This window comes from Suncus etruscus, chromosome 8 (genome assembly GCF_024139225.1).
Source record: "Suncus etruscus isolate mSunEtr1 chromosome 8, mSunEtr1.pri.cur, whole genome shotgun sequence".
NCBI classification, from domain to species: Eukaryota; Metazoa; Chordata; class Mammalia; order Eulipotyphla; family Soricidae; genus Suncus; species Suncus etruscus.
In genome coordinates this window covers 44,124,481-44,145,300 of record NC_064855.1, presented here as the reverse complement: position 1 = coordinate 44,145,300, position 20,820 = coordinate 44,124,481, and the positions used below count along the sequence as shown (strand labels likewise).

The 20,820-nt window shown below is 36.4% G+C and overlaps 1 protein-coding gene across 2 annotated transcripts in view; it reads right to left on the bottom strand.

Annotated features, from left to right (window-relative positions):
* Nucleotides 1–20,820, bottom strand: part of MTUS2 (microtubule associated scaffold protein 2) — a 584,178-nt gene that overhangs the window by 497,764 nt on the left and 65,594 nt on the right. The gene's annotated exons all lie outside the window — the stretch shown is intronic.

Below are 20,820 nucleotides of genomic sequence, written 5' to 3'. Positions count from 1 at the left end.
CAATAAAGCACAATGAAATATTATGTAACTGTTAGGAAAAATGAAGTCACGAAATTTACTTATACAGTAATTGAGTCAGAGGATATGGATAGACAGAATAATTGCACTCATTTGTAAGATATATTATGGTATTAATATCCAGACTATAGAGCTGAAGACCATGAGGAGAAGTCCATGGTAGGAAATTGGCCACATATAGCAGGGGAGTGTAGTTAGGCATAGAAGGGACCATTATGACAACGGTAAGTTTGGAAATAGCCACTCTGAACAAGAACTGGGTACTAAAAGAAGATAAACCGAAATCCCTCTTCAGTAACAATACTGCAAATAACCATGCTTAAAAGGAGAAAATAGAAAAGAAGAGAAAGAGAGACAGAAAGTGAAAGAATAAAAACATCTGCCACAGAAACAGACAGGGGGTAGGGGTCCCTTGGGAGGGAAACTAGATATTGGGTGGCAGAAATGTGCACTGGTGAAGGGTGCTGTACATTGTCTGATTAAAATTCAGTTCATGAACAACTTTGAAACTGTGAAGGGAAAACTGCATTATGAAAAACAGTGATGTTCATTTTTTATTCTTTTATTTTTTAAAGAAGCAGTTCTATCTACCCTAAACACTTCTTGAAGAGGGGATGCTTATTTCTGGAATTTATTTTATTTTATTTTATTTTTTGCTTTATTTATTTATTTATTTATTTAAAAAAACCCTTCACCAGTGCAACATTCCCATCACCAATGTCCCAAGTGTCCCTCCACCCACCCCACCCCGGCCTGTGCTCTAGACAGGCTTTTTACTTCCCTCATTCTTTCACATTTTGTTATGATGGTTCTCAGTGTAATTATTTATCTAACTGTGCTCATCACTCTTTGTGGTGAACTTCATGTCATGAACTGGACTCATGTCATGAGTCTGGCTATTGTAAACAGCGCTGCAATGAATATAGGTGTGAGGAAGAGATTTTTGTATTGTATTTTTGTGTTCCTAGATATATCCCTAGGAGTGGTATAGTTGAATCATATGAGAGCTCAATTTCCAGCTTTTTGAGGAATCTCCATATCGCCTTCCATAAAGGTTGGACTAGACTAAAAGAAATACAAATGGCTAAAAGGCACATGAAAAAATACTCCACATCACTAATCATCAGGGAAATACAAATCAAAGCAACTATGAGGTACCATTTCATACCACAGAGATTGGTGCACATCACAAAGAATAAGAACAAGCAGTGCTGGTGGGGATGTGGAGAGAAAGGAACTCTTATTCACTGCTGGTGGGAAAAATGGTGATGTTTAAATAAAATAATTTTAATCTAAAAAATATAAAAACAAATAAAATAAGACTAAGCAGTTCACTGTAATGCCTACTAAAGCACATTGAAATCTAGTCCTATTTTTTTCTTTATAGGACAATTTTAACAGAAGTTTTAGCACTATTAAGATGGGGAAATTACTAAATTCAGAAAACAGAGGTATGAATAATCAGATTGGTTAAATGGCCTTATCTCATGCCTCCTGCCATTTTTCTATCACAAAATGCAAACCTTTATGTGTTCAACCCAGTGTCATTCTGAACAAATTCTGAGACTAAAATGCAGACTTCATGACCATGAGTGCTCCCTAAGACAAGATAATTTGGTTCTTAAGAAAGAATGAGGACATAAACAGACCTTTTTTTTCAGCAGTGAAAAATCATCTCACCTGTGAGCATCATCTATTTTCCTAGAGATACTCATATAGAATAAACTTCATATATATCAGTCACACTGAGTTTCTCAGTTATACTAGAGTCTTTTTCTGCAGCATGATAGATCTATTTACTATAGAAAAATTAAAGATAGCTAAAGTGGATCCCACATTCCTATAGGACTGACTCTGATGGTGCTGTGTAATACTAACCAACACAAACTTCCTGAAATGCTCTGCTCCACAAAAGCCTTCTCTAGATTTCTTGTACATTTGCTTTACATTTGTAGTTAATATTTAAGTTAATTTAATTATTCAGGGTATAATATCTATAAACATGTATCATCTTAAGAAACTTCTTAAAATGTGTTCAATGCCAAGAGGAGTGGGAAGCATGTGTGTATATATTATAATATATATTATATATACATATATGCACACATTGTAGAAAGGAGGGAAATTTAGTAACACAAAGGATCCAGGAAGAGCAGAGTTAGAATAAGGTGGCAACAAATGCTACTAGGAGTCTGTCTCAAGTGGTTTCGACCTTTCAACTGCATATTATGTGTATAATATTCTTAATGAATTTATGTAAAATAGTAGCTGATTTCTAAAAAGCCCACAGACTCACATGAAGAAATGAAGAGGCATAAGTAAAGATTTCTGACTGGAACTACAATTAGGAAAATGTTCAAAGTGAATGTGACCTGTGTGTAAATCACCCATTTTTTTTAAAATTTATTAAAGAAAATGCATCACAGAGTTTGACATAGTTGATCATAATACATTTGTTTCCAGAAAAGTGAAAGCAAAGTTATTAAAAAAAAAAAAAGAAAATAATAAATGTTTAAAGTAGCAAGCATATTTGTGAAAATTATTGTGTCTCCAATAAAGTCATTAATACAATGACAAAAAGTTTAGAACACTCTTGTTTTTAGCTGTCCATTCTTCTAAATAGGGGTGTTAATATAGGTATGACAGCATCAAACAAATGAGTTGTCCAGAAATTCAAAGCACTGTTCCTGATACCATAACTTTAGGGGCATGTACTCAGCTGCCAGGAGTTCTGGAAAAAAGCAAGATAGGGGGAAAGCATGCCTGCTAGCTCCAAAAGCCCTTTGTGGATATCAGCACAAAAATAGGGCATATCTGAAAGTTAGTTATATTGGTGTTCCCAAAGGAATTGTAGGGGGTCATTAATAAAAGCCATCACAAAAACAATAATTCTGGGAAAAATGAGGAAGCTGGTGTGGCTTCAGCTTCAATGAGGTGAATGTTTCGCCCACACTCTGAGATGGCTGGCATTTCTGCTGTGTAGGTCTCTGCATCCATGATTTTTCATTGCTTGGTTTACATATCATTTGAGAAAAGAGTTAAATCACCTATTCTTTGATACCAACTGACCTCTTTTTCCCAGTCTGATCACTCTCTTCACTCAAATACTGCTCCATCACTCAGACACATCAATTTTATATCTCTCACGTTCTTGGAAAGGCATTCCTCAAAAGCTACAGAAACTCAGACCAACCATTTTGTGACTCCCCTTAAAGGCAGCCTTCAAGGAGATATTTCCAACACAAATGCCCAGCATCCTTCAGCACCAGCCACACACACTCAATACAGCAACTAACTATGATAATTAATAGATAAATTAGTATCTCCTTCATTTAGAGATTAGGTTGCCAAACCTCTTAACACTAGCAAGTGACACACTGTGAGCACTCACAGTGCAAAGCAAGAAAATAAAGGATGGCCACTGGACATTTTCACTGAGAACAGTTAAAACAAGCACTGGAGAATTTTTTAAGTGAACATTCCATATTTTCTGAGAAACTTTTTGGCAAAAAGTTATCCACACAGTTAGTGAAAGTGAATGCACGTAGAAAATTTATTTTCCCTCAGAATTTCTGAGAAAATAGTTAAAAACTTAAGTATATCGCTTTCAAACAACAGAATTTAAGTATCACTTTGTCATTTGTTAAAAATTTTCTTATGCAAAGATATCTTGAGTGCTCCCATTCATTCACTCTGATTGATATATTCATCTATTATTGATTTTTATTAATAGCCTTTATAACATATTTTAATGTACAAGAATGGTAACCTCAACTCTACCTTCAATATTTTGTTGGGACATTAATAAACACTCAGCGTTGGTTCATTCAGCTATACATTCAAAACAACCATCAAGAAATTCTTAAATCATATATAAAATAAATTACAGATAAAGGCTCAATGTCAAAAAACTAATATATTCTCAAAGTAAAAATCTGGGACTTGAGAGCTTCAGTTTTATAAAATAAAAATGGACCTAGAGATTGTTGCACAATAAAAATGTACTTAATAGTACTGAACTATGCATTTAAAATAGGCTAAGATGGTCATTTTTATGCATTGTAACCACAACTTAAAGATTTTAAAAATTTAAATCTCAGGGCCGGTGAAGGTGGCGCTAGATGTAAGGTGTCTGCCTTGCAAGTGCTAGCCAAGGAAGGACCGCAGTTTGATCCCCCGGTTGTCCCATATGGTCCCCCCAAGCCAGGAGACAATTTCTGAGCCCTTAGCCAGGAGTAGCTCCTGAGCGTCAAATGGGTGTGGCCCAAAAAAAATTTTTTTTTAAATCTCATAAACATATGAGAATAGATGTTTTACTTAAATGATTACAAGATGAGTGATGTAGTGGTAAAAAGCTAGACTAAAAACTGAGAGAAGTTTGAGAAAGTGAAAAAAATGCAAAACATAATATATTTGAAATTTTTATAGCAGAAAACCCATTAATTGGAATTACCCAATGCTGGCTAAACTTGTGATCCCAATCTCAAACATCAGAGCCTTCTCATAAAACAGGAAAAAGAAATTTTTCCTAGTCAGTAAAGACTAAAACATGTTTTCTCGATTAAAAAAATCAAAGTAAACAAAGAAACTCTACTGCATTAAGGACTTATTCCCAAGATTAAATTTGTAACAATCTGAACAACAGGATGAAGAGGGTTCAGTGACATACATAGAGTGAAAAAGGAGTATGTCCTTTGAATATGCATTGAATTTACTTCATAAATGTATCATCTAGGGCAGTGGATAATGGACAGTTGCTATTGTACAGAGAGTTGTTGTGGGCCCCAGGGAAATAATTTCTTTATCTCACCATTAACAGTGAAAGGAGCATAGACTGGCATTAGGGTAATGAGTTACATGCTGCTCTAAAATCAGCTGTCAATAAAACCTGCAAAACCTCCTTCGACAATTTAAACAGATTGGAACCAGAAATTGTATGAGATGATACAAATAAACAGTAACAATATGGGAGAAAATAGCATACAAGCCAACAGACTAATTTTCCACATAATAGAGGGAATTGCCTCCACAGAATTCACATGACAAGTCAGTAGGTGTTTGATGTCTGCTTGAACATGTCTAAACTGTAGGGAATGTCACTGATTCACCAATACAGTCTGTTCTATTTTTGAATAAACATAAAGAATTTTGAGCTCTCCTTCTAAGGCAGAACTAAAAAATTACTTCAGTGTAACCACTACCTCTTGGCCTTATATTCTTTTTTTTTTATTTTTAATTTTATTGTGACTAAGTGCATTAAAAATACTTTCACTGCATCATTTATGATACATAGTGACAATGAATGAGGGGCATTCCCACCACCAGTGCTGTCCCCTCCCCTCTTGCCCCTGTTTCCCAGTATGCATCCCCATATCTCCCTCCTCTACCCCCCCAGTATGCTAATGCAACTGGTCTCCACTTTACAGCTTGTTGTAGATTGAGCATACATTCTACCGTCATTGGAGATAAAAAGGATAAAAAAAAGGGGAGAAAAAAATTTGGTGACAACTACCAAAAAAGAAAGAAGAGAGAGAAAAGAAAGAAAGAAAAATGGAAGAAAAAAGAAAAAATGGACACGGCAAATAAAAATAAATCTCTAAATAATAACCACAAGTGGTGAAAAAGAAAAAGAAAAGTGGAAGAAAAAAGAGAAGGAAAATAAAGTAAAAAACTAACAAATCAAAACAAAACAAAAAAAAAGTATGGGTGCTGGAATGGTAGGGTTTGGCGTTCCCTCCACTTTTTTTTTCATAGGCAGGCACAGTAAACATTGGGGAAGAAAGGGAATTCCCGTGGCCTAAGAGATTCAGGGTTTCTCCATCCTTGAAGCATGCCATCATGGGATCAACCCCTGGCTCCATATATACTCATTACCCCATCCCAAAGGCTTTTTTGTGATGCCAGGAAAGTTTCCTCTCAGTTGTGTGTGAGAAAATCAAGCCACTGTAGCTAACGATCTTGGTATTTGCGTGGGTTATAGGTCAGGGTCTAGGATAGAGTCTCTAGGTTCTAGAGGTTCCTATCCATCATTGTTCTGGTGTTCAGTCTTCTGTATCACTTGCTCCCTGTTTTCGTTCAGTTCCTAAGCCGAAGCCTAGGATATTGTGAATCCAAAGGTTCTGCTCAGTCTCTGTTGTCCAAGTTGGACCTCTGCAATAAGACATCTTGTTGTTGTTGTTGTTGTTGTTGTTGTTGTTTGTGTCCTGGACTACAGCCTAGGGTAGGGTTTTCCTTATTAGTCCCAAGGTAGGCTTTGTTTAGTCACAGTTGTCAAAGTCAGTTTTCTGTTGTTGGTGCTCTAATTTTTCACAGTTCAAAGGACGATAGCTCTTCTGATTTCCATTTAGTGATAGGACAGCCTGGTCTTAGGTCAAGTTTTCCTTTCCTCATTGTCATATCAAAACTGGCACAAGTTGGTGCCAGAGTAGTGTTATAAATCTCCCAATGGAGCTTAGTTCCTGGTGGTGTTGCCCAGAGCTGTATCATTTCTATGTCAGGGATCTGGGGTTTCGAATTGGACTAACACTGTCCAATCTCCTGGGGACTGGTTGTATCCACATGACACATGTTCAGGATGGGAGGCACCCTTCTGCTATAAAAAGTGAGTTCTTATCACTAGATCTTGTTTCTGTGTCTATGGTTTCCCCTTTTTTTACTGTGCCCGCGCTGTTATAAAAATGAGTATTAGTAAGAAAAGATACCGCTGCAGAGGGTCCAGTATGAAGACGAGAGGAGTTTCCTTCTTCCCCCCTCCCCCCAGAGCCCAGTTGCTAAACCTGGCCCTGAAGACCAGTTTGGCATGGGGGGATCTCGGTCTCCTGGACTAGGTGGTCAGCCCAGGAGGCCATTGGCCAGCTGTCTGTGCCCAGATTCCCAGCCATACCCGTAGGAAAGGAGCAGGAATCCTAGCATATGGGATTAGTCTGGGTCCAACTGCAGCCTCCCTCTCCAGTATGAAAAAGCATGGGGAGGAGTTTGCCTCCTCCCCATCCCCCCTGAGCTCAGATGCCAGACCTGGCCTTGAAAGCCAGCTTGGCGTGGGGGGCTCTCGGTCTCCAGGACTAACTGGTCAGTCCTGGGGGCCTTTGTTGTTCTTATATTCTTAAAACTATTTAGGTGCTTTGGGATCATTTGAAAACAATCATATCCATCATAAACTAAGATATTTAAATACATATGTTACAGAAAGCAGTAGGTACATAGTTCTACAATGATTTCTGTGGTGAAGGAACTTAAGATTCTCGAAGTCAACATAAGAGTAAAATAACTTTGCTAGTGGTGAATATTAACATAATATTCAGTAATTTTAATGCATAAAACCACTAACTTATAAAAAAGAACTATCATGTTTGAATAAAAAATGTGTTCTAACATTGTCAAAATTTCTAAGGAAAATTTATCTCAAAGTATAAATAATATCCTTAAACCTATAATCTCAATAAAATGACTAAAGTTTGGGGACAATCTCACAGCAATCTCACAGTAAGTAGAGTGTTTGCCTTGCACATGGCTGTCCCAGTTTCGCTCCCCAGCATCCCAGATGGTTCTCTGAACCTGCCAGGATCTCTGAACCTGAGTGCAGAGTCAAAAGTAACCTTTCAGTGCTGTTGGGTGTTATCAAAAAACAAACAAACAAAAAAAAAACTCACAAACAAAAAGGTAACTTAAATTTACACTAGTAATTCTTCCTCTCTTTTGTTTTCCACAACAAATTCATATTAGAAAGTTTTCTTTAAGCCCTGGGTAAAAATTTAACCATGGAAACAATACAAAGTATTTACTTAAAAAGGGAAACCTTATTTTTCTAAGTCCATTCTTGAAGGTAGAATGACTAACAATTATTATTTACTTTTCTCTAAGGACAGATATAAATAGCAACATTAGACCAAAATTGCCTTCTCATATTTCCTTAAATATTAAATTCTAAAGTTCAATTAATTAGCACTGGTCATATCAGAGAAGTGCTAAAGATATAAGAACTGTGCACTGACTTTTACACAATAACAATGAACTAAAAATATAATAATTTTATAAACCAGTAGCATCCCAAAAGAACTCACTCATAATTTGCTCCATAAGGAGTTACAATTTCTTACAAAATCTGAAGCTTCCACTGAATGTGGAAGATAAGTTAAAGATGCCTTTTTTAAATAAATCACTTACAAGCACATTAAAAATTAAATATTTATTACTCCAACCAAAATTAAAGCATGATATCAATAAATTATTTTCTTGTGCAGTATACTTTGATCAAATCAACAACACTGGCTCCTGCATTCTAAAGGTCTCAATCCTAATCCCAGCTGCCTGATACTCATTGAATACCTACCAAGTGAGCTTCCGACCATTAAAAGCAACTCCTACTTCCAGGAATATCTTTCAGCCACATCCTTAATACCAAAACATTAAAATTCCAGTAAAATTTTAATTAACAAGCTGAGGCTCAAATTCAGATGTTTACATTAAGTAATATAAAATCTCATGTAAGCTGCAATAATGAGGGTAAACTAATCATAATAACGAAACATATTTAGTTAAGTAAAATATTTTAATTATTGTTTATTCAGACATACATATAATTGGCATAAAAGCAATTATATATCCCTATAAGGTTAAATTAAGTATAAACAAACCCATCATATTTTTTGCTTATTATCCAATAGCCTCTTAATTTTATTTCCTTAAATAGCTACTAACAACCTAGTCACACATATTTGTCTCCATCTCTAAGGAAAACTGTCTTTCAGTATTAGTATCCTATTTTAGCCACACTTGCTTGTTTAACTAATGTCTAACTGAGGGTCTTGTAAGGAATATGCTACTCAATTATACCTACTTGCAGTCTTAACATCTAAATTATTATCAAGATTCTAAAAATTACATTAAAGTATAACCATGAAAAAAAAAGTGTGACCATGGCCAAAAAGCTGCAGATTAGGCATCAGCATTTCCTGGAAATTGCTAGGAATACATATTCTTGAACCCCACCTTACTAAATTATAAACTCCAGGTGGCAGCTGGAGAGATAATACAATGGGTACAGGGCTTACCTTGCACATGGCATAGAAAGTTTGGTTCCAGCACCATCTATGGTCACTTGAGCCCCATCAGGAGTAACCCTTGAGCACAGAGCCAGAAATAAGTCCTGGGTACCAACAGGTTTGACCCAAACTCCCACCCCCAAAATAAAACCGCTAGGCTAAGAAAAACAGTAGAATTCTTTAAATTTTTATTATTTGGTTAAAGAATCATCATTTATACAATTATTGATAGTTGAATTTTAGGCATATAATATTTCAACACTAACCCACCACCAATGTCAACTCCCATCACCAATGTTCCCACACTCCATAATCCCCTCACTGTCACCTCCAGATATGGAATCAACCTAGGTATCCAACCACAGATGGGCAAATTACAGAAAACTATATAACTGCTGAAATTTTAATAAATTTAAAAGTTTTGAATCTCAATAAGTTAAGATTTAAGAAACATACAATAAAGTACTAGACAGATTGTTGCTCTAAGCTTTATGGGAGACACATGTTCTTTCTAGTACTGAATCCTGTAGTTACCACAGACAGATAAGCCAGGTTAAATTCCATTAAAACTCTACTGTGGAGGCCAGAGTAATAGCGTAGTGGTAGGGCGTTTGCCTTGCACGGGGTTGATCAGGATGAACCTGGGTTCAATCCCTAGCATCCCATATGGTCCCCCAAAGCCAGGAGTGATTTCTTAGTGCATAGCCAGGAGTAACCCCTGAGTGTCACCAGGTGTGGCCCCAAAACCAAAAAAAAAAAAACTCATGTTCTCGTTATGAAATAGCCTTTCAATGTTTACTCAGTCATTTAAAAATGAAAACTTCTTAGCCAAAGAGTAAGTGGTAAACAAATTAGGCTTGCCTCTGCTTTAATATTGAAATCAGAAGCTCATACTTGGGTGTGGGGGCTTAATTAGCACAAAGTGAAGAATTTTCTAATGGCAGCCCCTCTTCCTTGTTTCCTTCCTGTGGTTCCACCATACTTCTGGCTGACTGTCCTTAAGTAATCAAGGAATTACTTAATAGACCATAAGATGACTTTTTATAATTCCCATAATCTATTTTGGCATCCAACATGCCCAGTAATTCCACCAGAACAATCTAGTCAAAGCAATACGCCACATGCCTTTCACAATGGGAATATTGAAAATACATCCCAGCAATCCCACAATAAAGCCTAGAAGTGAGAAAGTGCAATTATACAGGCCAGAGAGATAGTACAGAAGTTAAGGTGCATGTCTTGTCTGCAGCAGAACTTGTAATATTTCCTGAGTACTGCCAGGTGTGGTACAACATCTCCATACCCCCTCCAAAATAAATCTTTGGAAGGTACAATATTTCTGAGCATTTCAAAACTTAATTGTAAACATCTTAGGATGAAGAAGAAATGAAAAAACTCAAAGGGCTCCATGATCTGAACCCAGCACGTCTTCCTAATCTAACAATTTATACCAACTACTACTTCTAAATATTTTTCTGTTCCTACTGAATATACTCTATGCCCATACATATCTCTATCCCTCTCCTTATGAGGAATAACTTCCCCTCTGACCCAACTGTCCAAATTCTACTGATTCCTTAATGGCTGACAAAAATATTTCTACATAGCACACTCATAGTTTTCTGGCTCAATTCAATCTTCTGTAGTCTATCCCTGTATTTCTAGTATCCGTCTTATTACACTCAATGCTTTAGTCTACATATTAATATTCTTCACTAAATTATAAGCTTTTGAGAGAAGAAATATAATACTTAACATATTTAGTCCCCAAGCAGAGGAACAATAGGTATGTTAGTTTCATAAATTCTTTATGTTTAGTATAAAGAATGTAAATATAGTTAGAGAAAAATAGTTGCAGCAGCTACCATTAGTTTGACTTCAAAAGCTATATCACTTTATCTCCAGCCATAGACTAAAGCTTCCTGTAAGGTATGAATTCTTTTGTTTTTATTACATTTAATTATTATATCATCATCGTTATCATTATTTGGGTTTGGAGCCCCACCTAGCTATGCTCAGGGATTATTCCTGGCTCCTTGCTCAGGGATAAATTCTGGCAGTAATTAGGGAGGGAGCATATGCGATGCTATTGATCTAATTAAGGACAGCAATGTAATACATGGCAAATGCTTTATCAGCTGTGCTCTCTCTCCAATTCAAGGTAGGAATTTTTGTGCCTTTCTGACAGTGTTGGTACTGGGAGTCTGAGAGCACTGGTAAGGTGACACCAAAAAACCAACATTTCACCAACAGGTGGAAAATGTCTAGGGGAATGTCAAGTCTTAAGGCTCTAGTATTTCTTTGTACTTAGAAAAGGATGTTTGATAAGATATTGCCAGAATATTTCCAGATCATTTTCTGATACAGTTCCTTGTAAAGTATACCTTATCCCCCCCCACAAAAAAGAAAAAGAAAAGAAAGAAAGAAGAGAGAGAGAAGAAAAGAGAGAGAGAGATGAAAGAAAGAAAGAAAGAAAGAAAGAAAGAGAAAGAAAGAAAGAGAAGAAAGAAAGAAAGAAAGAAAGAAAAGAAAAAAAGAAAGAAAGAAGAAAGAATGAAAGAAAGAAAGAAAGAAGAAAGAATGAAAGAAAGAGAGAGAGAGAAAGAAAGAAAGAAAAGAGAAAGAAAGAAAGAAAGAAAAGAGAGAGAAAGAAAAAGAAGAGAAAGAAAGAGAGAGAAAGAGAAAGAGAGAAAGAAAGAAAGAAGAAAGGAAGAAAGAGAGAGAAAGAAAAAGAAAGAAAGAGAGAAAAAGAAAGAAAGAAAGAGAAGAAAGAAAGAAAGAAAGAAAGAAAGAAGAAAGAAGAGAAAGAAAGAAAGAAGAAAAAAGAAAGAAAGAAAGAAAGAAAGAAAGAAAAGAAAGAAAGAAAGAAAGAAGAAAGAAAGAAAGAAAGAAAGAAAGAGAGAGAGAAAAAAAGAGAAAGAAGAGAAAGAAAGAGAAAGAAGAGAAAGAAAAAAAAAAGAAAGAGGGAAGGAAGGAAGGAAGGAAGGAAGGAAGGAAGGAAGGAAGGAAGGAAGGAAGGAAGGAAAAGAAGGAAGGAAAGAAAAGAGAAGGAAGGAAGAAAGAAAGAAAAGAAAGAAGAAAAAAAGAAAGAAAGAAAGAAAGAAGAAAGAAAGGAAAGAAAGAAGAGAAGAAAGAAAGAAAAGAAAGAAAAGAAAAAGAAAGAAAGAAAGAAAGAAAGAAAGAAAGAAGAAGATGAAGAAGAGAAGAAAGAAAGAAAGAAAGAGAGAGAGAGAGAGAGAGAAAGAGAGATGAGAAAGAGAGAGAAGAAAAAGAAGAGAAAGAAAGAAAAGGAAGGAAGGAAGGAAGGAAGGAAGGAAGGAAGGAAGGAAGGAAGGAAGGAAGGAAGGAAGGAAGGAAGGAAGGAAAGGGGGCCGGAGAGTAGCATGGAGGTAAGGTGTTTGCCTTTCATGCAGGAGGTCATCGGTTTAGAATCCCGGCGTCCCATAGGAAGGAAGGAAGAAGGAAGGAAGGAAGGAAGGAAGGAAGGAAGGAAGGAAGGAAGGAAGGAAGGAAGGAAGGAAGGAAGGAAGGAAGGAAGGAAGGAAGGAAGAAGGAAGGAAGGAAGGAAGGAAGGAAGGAAGGAAGGAAGGAGAAGGAAGGAAGGACGGAAGGAAGGAAGGAAGGAAGGAAGAAAGGAAGGAAGGAAGAAAGAAAGAAAGAAAGAAAGAAGAAAGAAAGAAAGAAAGAAAGAAAGAAAAAAGAAGAAAGAAAGAAAGAAAGAAAGAAAGAAAGAAAGAAAGAAAGAAAGAAAGAAAGAAAGAAAGAAAGAAAGAAAGAAAGAAAGAAGAAAGAAAGAAAAAGAAAGAAAGAAAGAAAGAAAGAAAGAAAGAAAGAAAGAGAAAGAAAGAAAGAAAAGAAGAAAGAAAGAAAGAAGAAAGAAAGAAAGAAAGAAAGAAAGAAAGAAAGAGACAGACCTCCCTGAAATAGTTTCAGTTAACTCATTATCTGCCTATTATCCCAAGGTAAACCATCTATCTGGAAGTTTTATGGACCGAGGCATCTTGTGTGGGGAATGCAGCCAGCTACATCAGGAAAACATCCCCCAAAGCTTCCTATTTTTATGAGGACTTGTCATTGTCTCAGACACAATGATGAGAAGAAATGTCAATCATGCACAGCAAGTAAAAAGTAAAGGCATATAGATAATAATAGTTGCTAACAGAAGAGCACTATTGAGAGGGTGGAAGTATTTTCTAGATCCTATTTAAAAAAAAAAATCTCTGGGGGCCGGAGTGATAGCACAGTGGTAAGCCCTTTGCCTTGCAAGTGGCCGATCCTGGACCGACCTTGGTTCAATTCCTGGCATTCCATATAGTCCCCTGAGCCAGGAGCAACTTCTGAGTGCATAGCCAGGAGTAACATAACACCTAAACTCACAGGGTTTGACACAAAAAGCAAAAAAAAAAAAAAAAAGAGAGAGAGAGAGAGAGAGAGAGAGAGAGAGAGAGAAAAGAGAAAAAAATCTCTGCATTCCACACCCACAACAGCCACTTAAATGGCCAAGTTTCACCAGTTAACCACTGATCTCTTCAGAGATGCCAAAACCAACCAAAACTCCAGGTATATCAGTGCTTGGGCTGACATCACCAGGACATTTTAAAGTGAGTCTGGGAAGCCTCCCTCCTTTTCATACTTCCGGAAGTCCTTATAGCTGAAAGCATGCTCTCACAAAAGCTACAATATCAGCCATAGAACTTGAAGTTCTTGGACTGCAAAGCCACATATGCAGCTCCAGGGTTTTTTTTCAATCTGATTATCCCAGTAGGAACAAATCAATTTAGATATCAACATGGATTAAAAGCCACCTAAAGTTCAGAAACAAAACAAGTAACAGAAGATCAACTAGCAACAAATCACTTAGCAAACATTTGACAGTAACTTAAATGACCTCATTGTGAGAGAGATTAATTTTCACAGATTTTCTTATTGCTGTATTTTTTTAATTTAAACAACTTTATTACATACATGATTGTGTTTGGGTTTCAGTCATGTAAAGAACACCACCCATCACCAGTGCAACATTTCCATCACCAATGTCCCAAATCTCCTCCTGCCCACCCAACCCCCCCCGCCTGTACTCTAGACAGGCTTTCTATTTCCCTCGTACATTCTCATTATTAGGATAGTTCAAAACGTAGTTATTTCTCTAACTAAACTCATCCCTGTTTGTGGTGAGCTTCATGAGGTGAGCTGTAACTTCTAGCTCTTTTCTCTTTTGTGTCTGAAAGTTCTTATTGCAAGAATGTCTTTAGCCATTTATCTGTTATTATTTTTTTATCTAGTTTTTGTCGATTTCTTTGTTTTGGGGTAGATATTAAAGTAGTTGTCCATTTTTTAAATTATATATTTACTTTTTCTTTCTTCTTTTCTCTTCTTCCTCTTTGCGCCTTGTCATATTTCCTATCTCAAGACAATGACAACTATGTGGTGCATATTTTTATTGCTGCAGTGCTCACTGGATATCTTATTTGATTCCTCTTTTTGAACTGTTGTGGTGTTTCACCTTCTCCTTTTCCCCTTCGTCCCTCAAACCAAGGATGAGAGCCTCTAGAATGACTTGCTCATAATCGGCGTAGTCGATTTTTACCCCATTATATTACCTTTCTCTTCCTCAAACAAAACCACATAACTTGAACTTTCTAGTCTGCCTCCCAATTAGAGGGGGCAGTAATGGAGGCACCAGAACCAAACAGTTATAAGACCACTAAGTAATAAACTAGACACAGAAGGGACCACGCATTCTAGCAGCCCCTGGGGGGACAGTGGAGGATATGGGAGGCAGGATGGGAGAGGTTGTGGGAGAACAATTCAGTGGTGGGAATTCCCTGATTCAATGTAAATATGTACCTGGAATACTACTGTAAATGATATTTTTAAAATATATATATATATATCTTAAAAAAATAAACAGCTGGATTATCAAAAAAAAGAGATTGAGAAAATCAGAAAGTGTGGTAATGAATAATTGCAGTCTGCAATTTTCTAAAGAAGAAACTGAGCAGCAGCCTGACTTCTAAAATCAAGTATTCACTTTGACAGAGCTTATGTAAATGTGTATGAAATTACTTTCCCTCCTTACCTAGGCTCATATAGATAACAATAAGAAAAAGACAATTCACTTTAACGAATAAAGGGAGGACATTTTTGCTGTCATGTTTCTTGTCAGTGCCTGGTTGTTTTCTTTTCTTTTTATTTCTACTTCTTTTTTCCTTTTCTCCTTTTAAATTAATATTGATAGCTCCTAGACAGACAACTCACAGCATCTTTTTTTTTTTCCTTTTTTCCAACAGAACCACAGGGCTTGAATCATCTTGTTTTGCCTTATAAATGAAGGGGGAAGAAATAAAAAAGTGGATTTTACCAGAAGCAAACAGTCAATCATATGAACATTGATTGGAAATAAAAAATGATCAGACCCAAACACCAAACCCAAAGTCATCAACAACAGAATCAAGATACCCAATCTACATCAAGATATATACGTAAGGGAACAGCTATACTAGCAGTCCAGGGAGCAAAAGGGGGAGTTATGGAATACATGCTGGGAACAGGAGTGGAGGGAAGACAACACTGGTGGTGGGAATGGCCCTAATTCACTGTCACTTCGTACCTTAAATATAACTGTGAAAGATTTGTAATTCACATTGGTCACAAAAAAAAAAAAAAAAAAAGAATGTCAACTGCTTTCTGTAAATGCCTTTGCATTCAAACTAAGTAGTAGGAAAGTTTCAGGACAGAATTTCTGGAGAAAATATGAAATATATGAATAAACTCACCTAGCCTTCATTACAATTGTGCATCTGTGGTGCCTATATATTAACTAATAATTAGAAATAATAAATGTGTTTAAATAATTTTTAAAATTATATCTCAGGTTTTCTATATTTTTGTTTTGAGGCCTCAGCTAAAAGTGCTCAGGGGTCCATGTGGTGTTAGGAACTGACACATGTCTCTCCTCATGTAGAATATGCCCTCAAACCATTGCACTATATCTCTGGTCCTAAAAATGATCAATGTTTATAAAGTTATCATATTAATATAAATATGAATAATTTTATGATTACTTTTTATACAACTGCAATTACTCTTTTTCACTTTGTTTTTTAAAATATTCTAAGGAGGGGTTTATTTATAACTGAAACCCAACTACAAACATACTTGTAATCATAGTGCTTAAATAAAGATTTATATTTTAAAAAAGATAAGAAAAAGCACAGTTATTAAAAAAAAGTAGTAAGAAAATAGGAAGAAAAACTAAAATGGAAAAGAAGTAAAAGTTCAGTAGCAAGTATATTTTTGAAAATTATTATATCCCTAAGAAAGTCCTTAATACAATAGCAGAAGTAAGAAGAAGAAAAAAGAAGCACTTATTTTGAAAAGATAAGATAAAAATATAATAAAGTTGTATGTGTGGCAAAAAAAATTACTCTAATGAATAAGGTCGACAAATCTCAGACTCAAGGAAGCTTGGGGATTCTTCTCTCTCTAAAACTGTGTTTCTTCATGACTAGAATAGTTCATTTCAATACTTATACTCAAAATATCAAATAAAGAGAAGAGGACTGTGCTCTGAGGCTAAATCTCTTTACAATGAGTCATATCCACATAACAGTTGCATCAAATGAAGGGAGGGCAATTTAATTCTGCTGACTAATTTCTTCAAATGTTATTCCTCCTAACAAGTGATAATATCTGCATTTCAAGTTCTGAGAGGAAATTGCTAATTATTATTTATAGCAATCTTCCCCAACTAAAGCAGAGTTATATGTAAATGATATGCCTAAAGGCAAGCAAGAGGAACACAATACACAACACATGCTCTTCTTAACCGTATCTAAGGAAACATTTTTCTAGAGTTGAGGGGTGGTGTGAGTCCTTTCAAGCAATGTTCAGGAGACCTGGAACTAGTGTCTAGGCCAATAAGCCAGAGAGTTTAATGGTTTAAAGGTTTCTGGTTTGTTTTTGTTTTGTTTTGTTTGTTTTTGTTTTTTGTTGTTTTATTCTTTTCTTTTCCTTTTTTTTTACGTGTGGGTATTTGTGTTTTTCTTTTTTTCTTGTTCTTTTGTCTTTTTTTTTTGCTTGTCTTTCATAGTTGCTGGTTTTTTATTTCGTTTGTTCTTTGCCTTTTCTTTGTATTTTTGTTGTTACGGCTTTGTTGTTTTTATTTTTCTCTTGTGTTGTTTTGTTACCTTTACCCCCCTTTTTCTCTTTTCTTCTTCTAAATTCATATTTATAACACCTAGATGATTCTTCTAGGTTTTTCTTTTTTTCTTCCCCTTTATATTTCTTATGCTTTGAACAGAACCACATTACTGAAATCATCTTGCTCAGCCTCATAATTTGAAGGGGACAATGGATGGTACCACTAAAGAGTCATATGAACATTTAGTGGAAATAAAAAAAATGATCAGACTTGGACACCAAACCCAAAGTCAATGACAACAGAATCGATACCCAGTTACACTAGCATCCTGGGGAAGAAAGGAGGGAGAAGTGGGATGCATGCTGGGAAAAGGGATGGAGGAAGGATAACACTGGTGGTGGGAATTCCCCCTTATTCATTATCACTATATACCTTAAATATTTCTGTGAAAGATTTATAACTCACTTTGGACACAATAAAAATAAAAAAAAAGATTGTCTAATTAAATATCTTTAAAAGATTTTTTTCTGATAACCCATAAAATGGAGAAAGGCAAGCTTCTCCAACAAACTTCCTGTCAGAACAATGATTGATCTTTCATTTTTAAGATTAAAGTTGGTAGTCATTGCCTCTTCCTTTATTACTTCTGTTTTGATTTGCATCTCCCTGATGATTAGTGATGTGGAGCATTTTTTACAGGTGCCTTTGGCCATTTGTATTTCTTCTTTGATGAAATCAACACATTTCTGTCCATCCCAAATTGTTAATTTGTGTCCATCTCATTTTACAACGCAAAATGGCCATTATGAACTTGTCAACATTTTAATTTCCCTAAATAAATTTAATTTATTTATATTTTTCATTAATATGAATATCATCTTCTCTGAATAAAATGTACAACAAAATTAGACATCATAATGCCCACTATTTTTATCCTACATCTCAGAAACAGAGTAAGTGAAGATCTGTCTTCACTAGCTGTTTCCACCTTGATTACAAAGTACATCATAATGAGAAGATGAGGAAAATTCCCACCATCAAAAGAGGAGGAAACAGCTAATTATTATATATGCTGGAGAACAACCAAAACATGACAGTATTAACATATAGGGTAATTAGACAGTAAGGTAATCATTCTTACTCTTCATTCACCAGAGTATCAAGGCCTCAGTGATGAATGGCTCTACTGAAGTATTCTGCTGCGGTCGTTTATCTCAAAGTGTTTATTTCTATAAATATATTTATTTCTATAAGTGTTTATTTCTATTTTCAAAGCCATATCTAAGGTTTTGTTGTTTCACAGCACAGTAGAAAAAAGAAAACAACTGCCATGTTTGTAATAAGCAAGGTAATGTTCTAAGGGTTTTTCAAATGCTATTCCATTAAGTGCTCATATTTTCCTATATGCAATAGTTCATTTTCCCAGTATTTATATATACAATTTCCCCCATGTATGTGATGAAATGGAGATCAGAGTAGTGATCACTTGACCAAGGTCTAAAATTTGTGAAAAGTGGACCCAAGGTTCAGAGCTGTGCCAGGGACTCAGATGTGGACCCTTAAAACTCCAGGTCGAACACCTCTCTCCTGGCTCAATTCCTCAGTATCGAAAGAGTAAAACTCAACCAATTAGGAATCTGAGTTCAAGAAGCTGTTCCAGTGATACTTAGGAAATTCAAACCATAGAACTAGATAGTTCATAAATCTTTAATAGCTTCAAAGTAGCCAGTAGAATAGCTAGTATTTCTTCAGGAACAACAATCCAATATGAACTTTTAAAATATTTTTAAAATATTAATTGCATAACATTAGAATCAAACTCATCTTGAATTATTCAGTGAGAATACTGTTCTACATCAAACAGTACAAGAACTTAGCAGTAACTCATTGTTTAATCACAAATAAAGTAGTGCAGAATCAATATATTTAAAATTATTTCCTCAAGAAACTTTCCATCTTACTGACTTCAGCAAAGTTAAACAACTGTTTTCTGAGTTGAAATAATTAAGCACATTTCAATTCAGGATGAAAGGCAAAATTGATCTACAGTCACCTTCTGTGGCCTGCCAATTCCAGGACTAATGCCAATCATTATGAAAAGGGTCACAGACAAGAAGCAGGAATAAATTTCTACTTTCTTTATAGTTCAGTGTAAAATGGAATCAGCCTTATTAATGGAACACATTTTGCATGAGAAGATAAATCCAATGCTGTCTGACCCAGTGCAGGAAAGGCAACTGGAGTTTAGGGCCCAACAGCTGTTTAAGTTGCAGGATTGAAGAAAAGAAAGCAGAAACCTCCTTATCTTCGTTGTAAAATTCACAGCCTATGAGAAGAAAACCCTGAAAATCCAGCTGAGTCAGCTCATAGGACCAGAATAAAAGTCCTAGTCTTCCTACAGCAGCAACCATATGGCGCCCCGCCCAGTGCAAATGTTTTCTGAGTCTTATGATGTTTTTCTCTCCCCCTTCCACTCTCCTAGCAGCTCGGCCAGCCGCCATCGATGCCCCCTACAAAGCCAAGTCTGAAAGGGACTCAGACAGGCATATGAACCCCAGAAGCCGAGAGACCAGGTCCTGGTAAAACGGTACCGCTTGCAGACACTAGAGCCTATGTGGAAAGGACCTTATGTCGTCCTTCTGTCACCCCAACTGCCGTTAAGGTGAACAGCATGCTTCCTGGGTTCACGCCTTCCATCTAAAACCTGCCCCTGCTGATCCTAACCATAATGAGTGGAAAGTGGAGCACACTGAGGATCCCCTCAAGATACGGGTCCAGCGGGCACACTTCAGCCCTAATGCACTCACTGACTCTGGCAATGCTCTCCCTGGCACTTGCTGAGGGAGGATTTAATCAGGTCGTACACCCAGATGAACTGGTAAAAAAAAAAAAGTTGGCCAAAATAAAACAGGAACTATTAAATGGTCCCTTATGGTCTTTATGGGGTGGAATTCTCCCCTATCTATTACCCCTACTGGGGCCCCTCCTGAGCCTTTTACTTCTGGTAGCCATTGGCCCATGCATAATCGCCTCACTACATTCATATGAGCCCAGGTTGGAAAAGTTAAACATATGGTATTACGCCAACAATATCAAGGGTTAGCTCATGCAAATAATTCTGACCAGAAATATCAGAAAGTGGAGGCCCCTAATCACATTGGCTTCTAGGATTAGAAGCCTCATTACAAGAAGTGGGGATTGAAAAGGGAAGTCATCACTACCTTGGCCCCGCCTTTACCCCTACCTCACCAATGATTCGTGTTACCATGGCGGAAGTCCAGCCCTCAAGGACTCTCCTTCCCCTCCCACTTCCCATCCTATATAAGGGGGGAACTGGGAAACCACGAGGTCTCTTGGTTCCGGTCCTATTCTGGAAATCCATTGACCCTGGCCATTCCGAATGGTCAGTATTAAAGCACTTTTCAAAGCTTTTCTGGGACCTCAGCCTCTTCATTTCTCTGTGTCGGGCAGCTAGATTAGGACGTCCGGACCTTTCACCAGGAAGTACACAATGCCCTTCCAGGACAATCTGGTTGTAATAGGTGTCAAAAAAATGTAAGAGAAAAGGAAAAGTGAACTCTTTGCTAAATAAAAACATGCATTTTCATCAAGTCTGCC